General features: G+C 43.6%; 1 protein-coding gene across 4 annotated transcripts in view; it reads left to right on the forward strand.

Annotated features, from left to right (window-relative positions):
* The window catches only part of USP32 (ubiquitin specific peptidase 32), a 250,342-nt gene that overhangs the window by 20,243 nt on the left and 217,657 nt on the right, over positions 1–12,442 (forward strand). For all 4 annotated transcript variants that reach the window (XM_084985059.1, XM_084985061.1, XM_084985058.1 and 1 more), the window contains one exon: positions 6,057–6,214. The gene's annotated coding sequence lies outside the window, so the exon portion shown is untranslated. The remainder of the gene's footprint in view (positions 1–6,056; positions 6,215–12,442) is intronic.

A 12,442-nucleotide genomic window follows, 5' to 3' on the forward strand; every position in this document is an offset into this window, starting at 1 on the left:
CGGGAACCTCCATATGCCAAGGGAGCAGCCAAAGAAAATGGCAAAAAGACAAAAACAAAAACAAAAACAAAAACAAAAACAAAAACAAAAACAAAAAAAACAACCAAAAAACCGAAAACAAAAAAAGAACGAATAAATACTTATTATCTGACAATTTCTCTGTGTCCAGAATCTAGCAGTGGCTTAGTTTGGTGAGTCTGACTTAATGTTTCTCATGAAGTCAGCCACGGCTGCAGTCATCTGAAGACTTGACTGGGGTGGAGAACCCGCTTCCAAGGTACCTCATTCCTGTGCCTGGCAACGTAGTGCTGGTGAATCTTCCCTCACTGAACCTCTCCATAGGTCTTCTTGCATCTCCTCACAAGGTGGCAGGCATGTCAGATTTCTGGCCTACAGAACTGTAAAAGAGTAAATTTTGTGTTTAGTCACCAAGTTTATTACTTAATTTATTACTGCGATAGCAAAAGAATACACTAGGTCATAAAAGACACGTGGCTTCCTCCTTGCTACCTCTTTTTTACTCTCTCTGATCACTTGCTTTGGGGAAAGCTAGCCCTGCCATGTTGAATTTTTCATATCAGATATATTTTTCAGCTCTAGAAATCTTTTTTTTTTTTTTTTTTTTTAAGGGCTGTACCCTCACTTACAGAGGTTCCCAGGCTAGGGGTTGAATTGGAGCTGTAGCCGCTGGCCTACACCACAGCCACTGGAATGCCAGATCCGAGCCACATCTGCATCCTACACCACAGCTCACGGCAACAATGGATCCTTCACCCACTGAGCAAGACTAGGGATGGAACCAGCAACCTCATGGATCCTAGTCAGATTCGTTAACCACTGCGCCATGACGGGAACTCCCCTTTAAATCTTTTTAAAAGCATGTCTAGAATATACTTTACTTTAGTGGTAGTTTAGACCAGTTGTTAATGTTTAACTCTTCTGAGATCTCTCCTGAATGTCTTGGGTAGTCAATGAGGTCTTTCTACTCTACCTGGCGAGAATGCTTCCTAGGCCCGTCTGAGTCCTGGGAATTGTTCAGTTACATCTCTTTGATTACTCCATGTTCATCCTCTGGAATTTAACTCTGTGTGTGGCCACATTCGTATTCAGCAAAGACTCAAGGCCCTGTGCAGATTTCTGGAGGTCTTTTATTATATACCTTCTTGCTGGTCTATCAGAATATTTCAATCAGGAATATTTCTATCAGGAACCTAGCAAGTTCGTGCTGCTGCAGAGACCATGAATCCATTCTCTGTCTCCTCAACTCAGTGAGATTGCTGTGTTCTCTCATGTTCTGAATTTATGATCTAGAATGTGCCTCTAGGCATAAAGCCAGGGCCATTGTAGAACTCACTTCATTTGTTTTTCTTCACTCGGTGATGTCAGCTCTGGACTGCCTATTGTCCAAAGTCTGAAAAGAGTTGCTTTATGTATTTTGTCTAGTTTCCTAGTTGTTTATGGCAGAAAGGTAAATCTGGTCCCTTTTATTCCACCAAGGTCCTCCGTTCCATGGTCATTTGATTGGCATAAGCCAATCTTTGATAAATGGATCAATTTGATAACATGGAGTTTGTAAACTTAAAAGTTTCCAAGCTGAGGTGATTACACTAAGATCAGTGTCAACCTGAGAAGCCTTTTATGGGCAGCCAACAGACCTGTCCAGGTGACACCTCACACCACAATTTATTACACAAAATGGTGATTTGACAAATTTTTTTGAATAAACAAATGTTGAATAAGTAAATTACTAAATGAACATAATTACATTTAAGCATGGTCTTTCCAGGGTCCAAAAGATTGATTTGGTCTATCCTAAAAATTTACTAATTCCTTCATCTGTGAGTCAAGTGGCATAGAAGTTATCTAAGCATACTTATCATGAGAAACAAGGTTCCTTTTTCAAGGAATGAATGTTCAGCCAAGATCTGAGCCACATCTGTGACCTACGCCTCCACAGCTCACGGCAATGCCAGATCCTTAACCCACTGAGTGAGGCCAGGGATCAAACCCACATCCTCATGGATACTAGCAGGGTTTGTTTCAGCTGAGCCACAATGGGAACTCCCCATACTTCATTTTCTAATCCATCATGTAAATATAGGTTAGGGCATGATTCTGCATCTAGATTGCCTGAGTTCAAATCTCCGTTCCATCATTAATGAGTGGTATGACTTTGGGCAAATTATTTAAATTTGATGAACTTCAATTTTCTTCGTCTGTCAAGTGGAGATAATAATAACATATACCTCCTAGGGTTGCTGTGAAGATGAAATGATTTGACAACATGTGTAAAAGGCCTTAAACTGCAGTGTCTTATACATGAAGGGCTAGCAATTACTATTACATTGTTTAAGAGGATTTTCCTTGAATACATGTCTCATAAACTCTTTTTTTTTTTTTTCTTTTTAGGGCCACATTCATGACTTATGGAAGTTCCAAGGCTAGGGGTCAAATAGGAGCTGCAGCTGCCAACCTATGCCACAGCCACAGCAACTCCAGATCTGAGCCGAATCTGCTGGATCCTTAACCAAGCAGAGCCAGGGAGGGAACATCCTCATGGATACTAGTTGGATTCTTAACCCAGTGAGCCGCAGTGGGAACTCCTCTCATAAACTTTTTTGAGAACTCTTTATACATCTTTGGTATGGCTAATACCATTTTTTAGAACCAACCTCTGATGTAGGCTCCAGCATTTCAGAATAATGACACTTGAACGAATAAAACGGTGTACATGATGGCCGTGAATACACTTATTAAATGGCCAGCATGTGCTTCTTAGAAGTACTGGAGTTCCCTTGTGGCAGAGTGGGTTAAGGATCCGGCCTTGTCACTGCAGCAGCTTCGGTTGAGGCTGTGGTGTGGGTTTGATCCCTGGCCCAGGGTTGGCGGGGGGGGGGGGGGGGGGAGAGAAAAAAAGTACTAATTGTTCCTAAACTGGGACTTTTACAACTGGTTCTTCTTTGTTTGGGGACTGTGGCACTGTGACTAAAACGACCTGCCTTCTATTTAAGTGTCATTTCCAAACTGGAAACCTGAGAAAGTAGTTTTTCAGCGGCCACTATTTTTAGAATTTGTATTCTGAAAGCACAATGATGGTTCTTTAAGAGAGTTAATTCCAGTTTCTTTGTTACAAGGAGGCTGATGTGCACCCTTCTATAATTTCTCTAAAAGCCAGGCCTTACAGAGGCCTTTAGTGTGCTAGGTTATGCAAAGACCAGGGAATAGCTGGGTTTCAGCAAGGTAAATCTCCCCTCTCAAAGATGGATCTTTCCAAGACTAGCTCTTCGAGGAAAAGGGGAAGTTCCCATCGTGGTTCAGTGGTTAACGAATCCGACTAGGAACCATGAGGTTGTGGGTTCGATCCCTGACCTTGCTCAGTGGGTTAAGGATCTGGCGTTGCTGTGAGCTGTGGTGTAGGTTGCAGACGTGGCTTGGATTTAGTGTTGCTGTGGCTCTGGCAAAGGCCGGCAGCTACAGCTCTGATTAGACCCCTAGCCTGGGAAACTCCATATGCCTTGGGTGCAGCCCTAAAAAGATGAAAGACAAAAAAAAAAAAAAATTGAAATATTGATGCTCCAAACTTATTCCATATTTAATCCTGGGCCAGGGATCAGATCTGAGCTGCATGGCCCATTTAGGGCAGGGAATTGAACCTGCGTCCATCCTAGGAGTCCAGACACTGCTGATCCTGCTGCACCACAGTGAGAACTCCTAAAAAACTTTTTTTTTTTTTTTTTTACAGCCACACCCATGGCACATGGAGGTTCCCAGGCTAGGGGTCGAATCGGAGCTACAGCTGCCAGCCTACGCCAGAGCCACAGCAACGTGGGATCCGAGCCGCGTCTGTGACCTACACCACAGCTCACAGCAACGCTGGATCCTTAACCCACTGAGCGAGGCCAGGGATCGAACCTGCAACCTCATGGTTCCTGGTTGGATTCATTTCCTCTGCCACTTGATGGGAACTCCTAAAAAACCTTTTTATTTGGAATTAATTTCAAGCTTACAGGGAAGTTGCAAACATAAGAATAGTGCAAAGAATACTTGCATGACCTTTCGAAGTTCTCTTAAGGCTCAGCAGTTTAAGGATCCTGTGTTGTCACTGCTGTGGCTCTGATTACAGCTGTGGCACAGGTTTGATCCCTGACCCAGGAACTTCCACATGCCGTGGGCATAAGCAACAACAACAACAACAACAAAAGAATACTCAGGAGTTCCCGTTGTGACTGGGAATTTGACTAGCATCCATGAGGACGCATCCATGCAGATGCAGGTTCAATCCCTGGCCTTGCTCAGTGGGTTATGGATCTGGTGTTGCCGTGTGCTGTGGTGTAGGTCGAAGACTTGGCTTGGATCCCACATGGCTGTGGCTGTGGTGTAGGCCAGCAGCTGTAGCTTTGATTCGACCCCTAGCCTGGGAAACTCCATATGCTGTGGGTGCAGCGCTAAAAAAAAAACCCAAAAAAAGAAAAAGTGCTTGCATGCCCTTTACTCAGATTCATATGTTGTTAACATTTTACTTGTCTTGTTTTATTATTTGCATTCTCCTTCTCACTCTCTCTATAAATATATATACACAATATATATACATACAAAATGCACACATGTATGCATACACTACACCTACATGTATGTATATTTTATCCTCAGGTATAACACAGTGCCATTTCTTCTGCATTCTATTCATTGAAGCAATCACAAATTTCTTTCCTTTTTAAAAATATTTTATTTTTTTGGCCTTTTAGGGTCTCCCTCTTGGCATATGGAAGTTCCCAGGCTAGAGGCTGAATCGGAGCTGTAGCTGCTGGCCTACACCACAATCACAGCAATGTGGGATCTGAGCCGAGTCTTCGACTCACACCACAGATCACAGTTATGCCAGATCCTTAACCCACTGAGTGAGGCCAGGGATCCAACCTGCATCCTGAGGGATACTAAGTCAGATTCATTTCTGCTGAGCCACGATGGGAACTCCAGCAATCACAAATTTCTGCTCAGGCTCAAGGACTGGGGAAATTGTTCTCAGAAATTCTGTGTGGGAATTTCCATTGTGGCTCAGCAGGTTAAGAATCCCACTAGTATTCATGAGGATATGGGTTTGATTCCTGGCCTCACTGAGTGGGTTAAGGATCTGGTGTTGCTGGAAGCTTCACTGTAGTCCAAAGATATGGTTTGGATCCAGTAGCTCTGGCACAGGCTGGCAGCTGCAAGTCTGATTCAGCCTTTAGCCTAGGAATGCCCATATGCCACAGGTGCAGCACTAAAAAGAAATTGTGTTCATAAAAAGAATATTTTCCTGAACCATTTAAGAGTACATTTCATCTATCATTGTGCCCTTTCCCTACATAACCTCAGCGTATATTTACAAAGAACTGGTGATCAAGTCAGGAAATAGTATATTTGAGAAAACACATCCCAGGAGCCTCATTCACACCTGGATCTGGTCTAGACGAGGAAATCACAGACTCCAAGCCTGATTCTGATGTCATAATGGGGATTTTGGAGCAAGGGGTGAAGGTATATTGCATACGGAGGGAACATAAATTGTTGTGACCTGGGGTTCCCATTGTGGCGCAGTGGAAAGGAGCCCAACTAGGAACTATGAGGTTGCAGGTTTGATCTCTGGCCTTGCTCAGTGGGTTAAGGATCCAGTGTTGCTGTGAGCTGTGCTATAGGTCACAGATGCAGCTCGGATCTGGTGTTGCTGTGGCTGTGGCGTTGGCCAGCATCTGTAGCTCCGATTTGACCTCTCGCCTGGGAACCTCTTTATGTCATGGGTGCGGCCTGAAAAAGCAAAAAAAAAAAAAAAATTGTTGTGATCAGAAGGTGGACTGTGGCACAGCAATATTTCTGGAGACTATTTCCCCTCCTTTTAAACGTGAGCAGAACTTTGTGACTGCTTTAATGATTAGAATGCCGCAGAAGTGACACGGTGTTACATCTAAGGCTATGTCATAAAAGGTGATACAGCTTAGGCTGATCTCTCTCTCTTTCTCTCCCTCTCTCTCTCTCTCTTTGCTCACCTTTGGAACCTTGCCACATCACCGTGAGGAAAGAGGAAACACATTACACATGTAATTGTTCCAGCCAACAGTTCCAGCTAAGGTCTCAGCCAACCACCAGCATCAACTGCCAGACAAGTGAGAGATCAAGCCCTCAGAGGATTCCACTTCCAACTTTTGAGCCACTGCAGCTGACACTAAATGGAACAGAGGTGAGCTCTTCCCACTGAACCTTGCCCAAACTGCAGATTCATAAGCAAAATAAATGTCTTTGTTTATGCCTCTAAGTTTTGGGGGTAATTTCTTGTGCAGAGATAATCAGAATCACATATAGTAGCACAGCTATACTCACATGTGTAAACAAAGATATATGTACTAGAATGTAATTCTTTTTTTTTTTTTTTTTTTTTTTTTTTGCCTTTTGTCTTTTGTCTCCTTAGGGCTGCACCTGCGGCATATGGAGGTTCCCAGACTAGGGGTCTAATCGGAGCTGTTGCTGCCTGCCCAAGCCGGAGCCACAGCAATGCCAGATCCGAGCCAGGTCTGCGACCTACACCACAGCTCATGGCAACACCGGATCTCCATCCCACTGATCAAGGCCAGGGATCAAACCCGAAACCTCATGGTTCCTATTTGGATTCCTTAACCACTGAGCCACAATGGGAACTCCCACTAGAATGGGAATTCTAATCAGTGCTCTCGTATATCAGAAGAATGAAAAAGTGGAGTTCCCTTGTGGTGCAGTGGGTCAAGAATCCAACTGTAGTGGCTCGTGTCATTGCACAGGTGAGAGTTTGATCCCCCCAGCCCATGGGTTGAAGGATCTGGCATTGCCATAGCTGTGGCGTGGATTCAATCCCTGGCCCAGGATTTAATGGTGTAGCCATTAAAAAAAAAAAAAAAAGAGGATAATTAGACAAACAACAGGCTAGTGGTTCAATAATAGATGGGAAACAGAATAGAAGCATTGCATTAATAGTTGGGTGAGAAAAAAACTCAGCCTGAACTGAAAATAAAAACAGATTTGAGCTGGCGAGAGAACGTACATATCAAGAGATAATAAAATAATAGAATTTGAGAACTAGAAAAAGCCTGATTGAGTTTAAATCTTTCATCTACTAGATGAAGAAATAAGAGTCAAAGGTACATTTGGCAAGTCTCAGATAACTAAAAATGAATAATTAGTGTGGTGAACTGGCCTTTGGATGACTTGACAAAGCTATTTAGAACCTAGAAACTGAAGTAAGTTCTATCCTACCTGTTCAGAGATGGATTCTGTCTTATTCTATATTTCAGTTGCCAACTAGAATTCAGTTTTTTTGGGTTTTTTTTTTTGCTTTTTAGTGCCATACTTATGGCATATGGAGGTTCCCAGGCAAGGGGTCAAATCAGAGCTGCACCTGCCAGCCTACACCACAGCCACAGCAACGCAGGATCTGAACTGCATCTGCAAACTACACCACAGCTCATAGCAAAGCCAGATCCTTAACCCACTGAGCGAGGCCAGGGATTGAACCAGCAACCTCATGGTTCCTAGTCGGATTTGTTTCCTCTGTGCCACAATGGGAATGCCTGAGTTAATGTTCTTATTCTTAAACTTGTAGCTTCTATTTTGCTGGAAAAGACTGGCCTAAGAGTACAATGGAGTTGTCACATTAGAAAATGAATAAGGAGGTCACAGGAGGACTGAAAAGAAGTTGATGGATTTTTTTAGGAGCTAACAAGAGAAAGCAGTCTCGGCTTGGGCAGTATTGTCCACAAGACCCACTCCCTAACATTTGTAAACTGTTTTTTAAATGATTTTTGTAAGCTATTTTATTTTATTTTTGTCTTTTTATGGCCACACCTGTGGCATATGGAGTTTCCCAGGCTAGTGGTCAAATTGGAGCTGTAGCCACCAGCCTACACCACAGCCACAGCAATGCCAGAGCTGCATCTGAGACCTACACCACAGTTCATGGCAACACTGGATCCTTAACCCACTGAGCAAGGCCAGGGATCAAACCTGCGTTCTCATGGATACTAGTTGGGTTTGTTAACTGCTGACCCACATCGTGAACTCCTAAATTATTAATTTTATTTTTTATTAATTTTTGTCTTCTCTAGGGCCACACCCGTGGCATATGGAGTTTCCCAGGCTAGGGGTCTAATTGGAGCTGTAGCTGCCAACCTATGCCACAGTCATAGCAACACCAAATCTGAGCCACGTCTGCGATCTACACCACAGCTCACGGCAACACTGGGTCCTTAACCCACTGAGCAAGGCCAGGGATTGAACCCACAACCTCATGGTTCCTAGTCGGTTTCATTAACCACTGCGCCACAACAGGAACTCCTAAACTATTAATTTTAAAGGGAGTCCCCTTAGTGGCTCAGTGGTAACGAACCCGACTAGTATTCATGAGGACACAGGTTTGATCCCTGGTCTTGCTCGGTGGGTTAAGGATCTGGTGATGCTTTGGTTGTGGTCTTGGCTGGCAGCTACAGTTCCGATTAGACTCCTAGCCTGGTAACTTAAAAAAAAAGAGAGAGAGACAAATACAACTTCATTGCAAGTGGAGTGGAGGAAGGCACTGGAGGAATATTATGAAGGGTAAACACTCAGAATTCCCTCATGGCTCAGAGGGTTAAGCATCCAGCATTGTCACTGCTGTGGCTTGGGTCACTGCACTGGCTCAGGTTTGATCCCTGGCCCAGGAAATTCTGCATGGGGTGGGTGTGGCCAAAAAAAAAGAGTAGGCATTTACTGACAGGTTCAGTGGGTAGTGTAAGTTGTTTGCTAAGCATGAACTGTGGTAAGGGAGAAAAGAGACCTTTTAAACGAAGTCCAAGTTAAAGGCCCTCACTCTGAATGTTTTACTGCTTTCCCATTAGTTTTAGCTTTGGTATCTTGCAAGTCAGACGCTCTTAAGGGATGGGCCCTGTTGAAATTTTGCCAAATTTACGCAGCTTTTTAAGAACGATAGAGGGAAGGGACATCTCTAGTTGTTGGTTAGAGAATGACATCTCTTTAGCCATTCTTCATATATTTTGTCTAGGTTTAAAATGAAAATGGATTTCATGTCTAGGAAAGCAGAGATTCAATTATTTGTTGGTAGGATTTATAATAGGTAAAGGGTAATAACAAAACCAGCTTAAATTGATATTAATGTTAGTAAGGAGAAGGGGAAATTGGCTTCCTCAGATACCCATTTTTTTTCTTTTCTTTTTCTTTTTTTTTTTTTTTTTTTGTATTTTTAGGGCTACACCCTTGGCATATGGAGGTTCCCAGGCTAGGGGTCAAATTAGAGCTAAAGCTGCCAACCTTTACCACAGCTACAGCAACACCAGATATGAGCTGGGTCTTCAACCTACACCACAGCTCACGTAACACTGGATCCTTAACCCACTGAGTGAGGCCAGGGATCGAAACTGCATCCTCATGGATACTAGTCAGGTTCATCACCACTGAGCCACAACAGGAACTCCTCATGGATACTAGTTGGGTTCTTTAACCACTGAGCCTTGATGGGAATTCCAAAAGGTGAATATCCTTAGATTGCAGTTCCACTTCTGGAAAATCCATCTAGAGATACACTCACATATGAAAAGAAAGAAATACCTACAAGGATGTTTATTGTAACAGTGTTTATAATATTGAAACACTTGAAATGATCTAATGTTTTGTTTTTTTCATTTTTAAAGTTTTATTGAAGTATAGTTGACTTACAATGTTGCGATAATTTCTGCTGTAGGAAATAATCTAAATTTTCTATCTTTCTTTTTTTTTTGCCTTTTCTAGGGTCGCTCCCGTGGCATATGGAGATTCCCAGGCTAGGGGTCCAGTCTGAGCTGTAGCTGCCGGCCTACACCAGAGCCACAGCAATGCGGGATTTGAGCTGCGTCTGCAACCTACACCTCAGCTCACGGCAACGCCGGATCATTAACCCACTGAGCAAGGGCAGGGACCGAACCTGCCACCTCATGGTTCCTAGTTGGATTCGTTAACCACTGCGCCACGATGGGAACTCCTGGAAATTTTTTTTACAATGAGTAGTAGAGTTTTCATTAAGGAGTAGCTTAATCTATTGGCCATACCACCCTGAATGCACCTTGGAATCTAAGCAGTCATTCGGGCCTATTTAGTGTTTGGGAAAGTAGCTTAACGTGCTTTAAATAAAACATAGGAGTTCTCATTGTGGTTCAGTGGGTTAAGAACCAGACTAGTATCCATCAGGATGTGGGTTTGATCCCTGGCCTTGCTCAGGGGGTTAAGGATTCAGCATTGCCCCAAGCTGTGGCATAGGTCACCCATGCAGCTTGGATCCGGTGTTGCTGCGGCTATGATACAGGCTTGCAGCTGCAGCTCTGATTTGACTCTTAGCCCAGGAACTTTAATATGCGGCCCTAAAAAGAAAAAAGTAAATAAAATAAGATAAAAGTTATGAACTGGCGTTCTCATCATGGCTCAGCGGAAATGAATCTGCCTAGGATCCATGAGGACGAAGGTTCAATCCCTGACCTTGCTTAGTGGGTTAAGGATCTGGCGTTGCAGTGACCTGTGGTGTAGGTCACCGACGCAGCTCTGATATGGCATTGCTGTGGTTCTGGTGTAGGCAGGCAACTGTAGCTCTGATTCAACCCTAGCTTAGGAACTTCCATATGCCACAGATACAGCCCTAAAAAACAAACAAAATAGTTATGAACATTCTTTTTTTTGTCTTTTTGCCTTTTTCTAGGGCCGCACCCGCGGCATATGGAGGTTCCCAGGCTAGGGGTCGAATTGGAGCTGTAGCTGCCAGCCTACGCCAGAGCCACAGTAACGTGGGATCCCAGCCACGTCTTCGACTTATGCTACAGCTCATGGCAGTGCCGGATCCTTAACCCACTGAGCGAGGCCAGGGATCGAACCCGCACCCTCATGGTTCCTACTCGGATTCGTTAACCACTGCACCATGACGAGAACTCCAGTTATGAACATTCTTATTTATTTATTTATTTTTTTGTCTTTTTTTTTTTTTTTTTTGCCATTTCTAGGGCCGCTCCTGCAGCATATGGAGGTTCCCAAGCCAGGGGTCTAATCGGAGCTGTAGCCACTGGCCTATGCCAGAGCCACAGCAACGCGGGATCTGAGCCACATCTGCAAACTACACCACAGCTCATGGCAACGCCGGATCCTTAACCCACTGAGCAAGGGCAGGGATTGAACCCGCAACTCATGGTTCCTAGTCGGATTCGTTAACCACTGCGCCATGACGGGAACTCCCAGTTATGAACATTCTTAGAAAAATAAAAAATAAAATGCAAGTGACTAAAACTTCGTATTATGTCACCGTAGGGTAACAAGTTCCTAATTCTGGAAAATCAGTTCTCTTATTGTTAGTCGTAGTAAGGCCATACCTGTTGGCCTTACTTTGCGGCAATCAAGTTATATATCAGTCAGGTGCTGCTCCACCTCTTCTTTATTGAATTGACCTTCCCAACTGTGTCCTAAGCTTCTTTGGCTTAGGACTAAAGCGATTCTATCCTATTCCTATGCCAATTCTCTGGGAGTGTAAGCTACGGAACACTGTCATTTAGATTGTCCAACTGGAAGTAAAAATTACATACCAATCCTTCATGCTTTAAATCTTCATATGCATAACTCTTTCACAGGCACGTAATTATAGTTAAAGCAATGGTTCCCCAAATGCAACCCAATGCTTAAAGTCAGGTAGCTGGCCAACTCTTCAGTGGATTAAGTGAAATATAATGAAACTGAACAAACTAACTGTTAATAGAATTCCTTTCAGCATGACAGGTAGACTTTAGATTTTCTATGTCATCAAACCTAAGTACTTTATCAATTTTAAGTTATAGAGGGATGTTTAACAATTGATTGCCTAGTGCTGTGTAATATAAACCAAAAGGCAGGGTTTAATTCCTGTTTAACATTTAAAATTCCCATCGGATGTAACTATCTACTTCACCGCCTACAATAACATGCTTAATTTAACATAGACAAGGGAGAAATTGTATTTCCTAGTTTTCTGTCCTAACCCTTTTTTTTTTTTTTTTTGTCTTTTTGCTATTTCTTGGGCCACTCCTGCGGCATATGGAGGTTCCCAGGCTAGGGGTCTAATCAGAGATGTAGCCGCCGGCCTACGCCAGAGCCACAGCAACGCAGAATCCGAGCCGTGTCTGCGACCTACACCACAGCTCACGGCAACGCCAGATCATTAACCCACTGAGCAAGGGCAGGGACTGAACCCGCCACCTCATGGTTCCTAGTCGGATTGTTAACCACTGCGCCACTATGGGAACTCCCCTAACCCATGTTTGTTTTTTTTTTTTTTTTTTCTTTTTGCCTTTTCTAGTGCCGCACCTGAGGCATATGGAGGTTCCCAGGCTAGGGGTCCAATCGGAGCTGTAGCCACTGGCCTACACCAGAGCCACAGCAATGCAGGATCCGAGCTGCGTCT

Source organism: Sus scrofa, chromosome 12 (genome assembly GCF_054392235.1).
Source record: "Sus scrofa isolate SSC_HxYL_T2T_F1_AM1 chromosome 12, Sscrofa_HxYL_maternal_Yorkshire_Landrace_v2.0, whole genome shotgun sequence".
NCBI lineage: Eukaryota > Metazoa > Chordata > Mammalia > Artiodactyla > Suidae > Sus > Sus scrofa.